Source organism: Arachis ipaensis, chromosome B02 (assembly GCF_000816755.2).
Source record: "Arachis ipaensis cultivar K30076 chromosome B02, Araip1.1, whole genome shotgun sequence".
In the NCBI taxonomy this organism is placed as follows: Eukaryota; Viridiplantae; Streptophyta; class Magnoliopsida; order Fabales; family Fabaceae; genus Arachis; species Arachis ipaensis.
The window spans coordinates 98,683,020-98,686,908 of NC_029786.2; the positions used below are offsets into that span (position 1 = coordinate 98,683,020).

Here is a 3,889-nt window from a genome sequence, read left to right on the forward strand (position 1 = left end):
TTTCTAACAATTTTAGTCAAATATAACATATTTTTTCGAACAAATTTTAGATAAATCAAATATTTCTTTTCAATTAAATTTTAAATAAATTTAATTTAATATAATTTACGTATTTTAAACAAATCTCATACAAATAAATAATAAAATCATAAAAAAGTTAATTACAATAAAAGACTTAAAAAAATTATTATTAAAATACTTTTATCCATAAATATAATCAAACTAAAATAAGAAAAAAAGTAATTAAACTAAAACAAAGAAGAAAGCCTTTAGAAAGGTCACAAATAATGAATAAATTAAAATGTGTAACACCCTACCACACAGAGCTTTACCCCTAGGATGTAAAACAGAGGTGGCGAGGCGCTACGACCTCTAAAAATAAAATACATACATATAATAGTAGAAAGAATATAATAACTAGGAGCCTTGAAAAATGGATAAAACAAAATTTGTGAAATAAAAAGCGCAACGCTCAAGGAATAGGATTACTTGCGTACTAAGAAACCTAATAGGAAAATGATAAAGATAAGCAAGAAAGTAAAGGAAAGCCAAGGAAACAGCATAACTAGCTCCTGACTCAGCCTGCGAAGCTAAGGCTGGCCGGAGAATATATATACATACACATATAGATATCCCAAAGTACTTAAAACTCAAAATAAGGTCCTAGCTCTCCTTTAACCTCTAGGAGGAACAAAATAAACAAAATTTTTGGAGAGCAAGCTAAGTACATAGGTACATAAATATATACAATTATAAAGCCCAAAATAACCCAGGGACTACTTCGCTTCAAGATCCAGACGCCTAACAAGGAGCCTCTCGACCTGCATCTGAAAACAACACAGTATGGGATGAGAACCAGAGGTTCTCAGCATGTAAAGGTGCCACGCGTATAATAAATAAGGTCTTGGGAATGCCAGAGGCAATCCTAGAACTCTGTCGTACAATTGTAAAACTTAAATACTAAATAGAAGCCATAATAGGGGTGGGTAATCTAAACCTGCCTAACTTACTCAATTCTAAACCTAACATAACACCAAGCCATTTTATCCTTTCCTCCATCCTTCTGTCTTCCTTAATTCAGCGAAAACAAGCAACCAAACAAGTTCACGCACAAGTAATAAGCAGATAGTGCAAGAAGCAAGTATAACAAGTAACAGGAGGTATATATTCAATTAGGCAAACCCAGAAAATGCATAGCAATCAAAACACACAAAGGCACATGATGCATGCATGTTCTATGGGTGATGAGGCTCATCTGTCGGTTATCCAGCCAACCCGACAAGTCCGAAAACCTTAGACTGTCCCCCGTCGCGCATCCCCATGAGTCTATGCATAGATTTCACATTCATGCATCATTCAAACATTCATTCATAAATCACTCAATGGGGGTATCCATACCCAGAAATTTATACGTGCCCGGTCACCCTTACAACGTAGGGTCAACAGAGTATCGAGATTCAACCTGGAACACGTGGTGGCGAGCCACGGTTCTGTTATCCAGAGAAACTCGTATCTCAGATATCATTCATAAGCCATTTCATATTTATAATTATTATTTAATCATCCATCAAGTCATGGCATTATACTTCATTTACATTCTCATCTCTTTCATATAACTCATCATTTTACCTCTAGCTTCACCCCCCAAGTTATCTTATTTTCCTAGTTTCAACTAGCTACTGGTCTTAGTACCATACCTTAAGTCAAAAAGGAAGAAAATGGAAGTTTAGAAGTGAGAAATCTGATTTAAAATGTTAAAATCCACTTTTGTAGCAAACAGGGGCCACGTGTACGCGTGGGTCACACGTACGCATGGAGCGAACAGCAAGTCACGCGTACGCGTGAGTCAATCGTACGCGTGATCATGCGCATTAGCCTCTCACGCGCACGCATGGCTTCTCGCGCATGCGTCGTTAAAATGCCACGCCACGCGTATGCGTGGATGGACGTTTTCCTAAAATTGGCAAAATGCCCAGAAAGCTGCTACAAACCAGATTTTGTTATCCTGAAAGTACAGTTTTTATACCAAACTTCCGTCGTCTATAACTTTCTCTACAAAATTCTGTTTTTCACAAAATTGATATCGTTCAAAAACTTATAAAACCATCTTTTATTTGAAACAAACAACAATTCCATCCAAAATTTGAGGAGTAAGTTATGGACTTCCAAATTTCACCAAAATTCACTTTTTACCAATTTATAACCAAATCCCATTTTCACCGATTCATGTTCCTTACCATCAAAACCTGCACCTCCATCATATATTAAGTTCTATGTTATTAATCCTATCCACTAGCACATTAATATCCACACCAAATCATCAAACCCATACATTATTTAAAGAATCCTCCCTTTCCAACCATAACTTTCATATTAAAATTCATTAGTCCATTACCTTCTCCCATTAATACCAAATCATAATTCACCTTCACTAATTAAACAAGCCATAACCAGCAAGTTCATTTAACTCATATCAACATCATCATCAACCCAACATTAATAAATTACAATCACACATATTCAACACTCATACTCATAAATTCCAATACAAGTATAACCATGAATTTATCCAACATCTTCACAAAGCTAATCATTTAATGCATTTAACCATTTCAACTTAACCTATAATTTTCTAGCCTAAGTTTTCACAACACCTTAAATGTTAAACGCGCGAAACCTAAACCATACCTTGGCAGATAACTTTATTCAATCCAAGGCAGCTTCACAAGCAAGAACACAGCCCCCAAGCTCAAAGAAACCAACCACAATCTAAGCCTCAATCACCGATAAGTCTCCAAATACTCACTTTTTACTTCTAATGCATATATATATATGGACTTAATTCTCACCTAATACACATATATGTTCCAAATAAGATTTTACCTAATGAAATTAAAATTAAATTAAAGTTTAGGAAAACCTTACCGCTCCCACACGCGTAGCAACTCAAACCCAGTAAGCTCCGCAAGCTAAATCGAACCTGAAACATCAAAATTGGCAAAATCTCACTATAAGGTTTCAATTTCAAGAATAGAAAGGGGATAAAGATTCTGGAACAAAAATGGAGCTTACTGGTGAAATTGATTTGATAGAAATGTAGATCTCGACGCACTAGACGCGTGGCCGCGAACGGTGCGGCGATCGGAGCTCGAACGGAGAAGTTATGGTAGTGAGAAGATTTGATGAGGGTTAGGGAAGCTCCTTCTCCTCCCTTTTCTGTTTGGCGTCGTGTGCATGTAATGGGGAAGAAGAAGCTGCTGCTTCTTTTAAGTTATGGGTCCGGTTGGACCCACGTTTTCGGTTTGGACCCCGGTTCAACCAGTTCGGTCCATTCAGTTCAATTTTGGGCTAAAATTTTTGAAATTGTTATCAAAATTCTTGTTTTAAAGAGCTCTATCCTATTTTGATGTTAGATTTGCATTTTTAAATTTTCTATTTAAAAATTAATTTATTGACTAATTATTTACCGATTTTAGCGGGGTTTACAAAATGTATTAACTAATTTACCTAAAAATTTCTTAATCTAAATCAGAAAAAATATATAATCACTCATGTTATCGTCCTCATCATCATTAAAGGCTGTCCCAAGCTCATCTTTCGCAGGAATAAACAAGGTTGAAAAAAGTGGGGAAGTCAACTTTTCATATAAAACATGAAATGTTTTTTCAGTAAAACTAATTTTTTTTTGTTGAATTTTTAACTGACGTCTTTGATCTTTTCAATAGTCTTTTCTGCAAAGCATATCCTGCAATTATTAAAATAAATTAACAAAATAAACATTCATAGAAGAGAACTCTACTAAGATAGTGTATGCCTTGAAAAAAGAAACAAAGCAAACAAATGCATAAACTAATTATTTTAACATAGTACCTTATGATTAATTATTGCG

General features: G+C 34.9%; 1 long non-coding RNA gene across 1 annotated transcript; it reads right to left on the bottom strand.

Annotated features, from left to right (window-relative positions):
- On the bottom strand, nt 556-3,361 carry LOC107628523. Its single transcript, XR_001617823.2, has 3 exons — nt 3,073-3,361; nt 2,926-2,980; nt 556-827 (listed from the first exon to the last, which is right to left on the bottom strand). It is a non-coding gene; the product is annotated as an uncharacterized LOC107628523 (long non-coding RNA).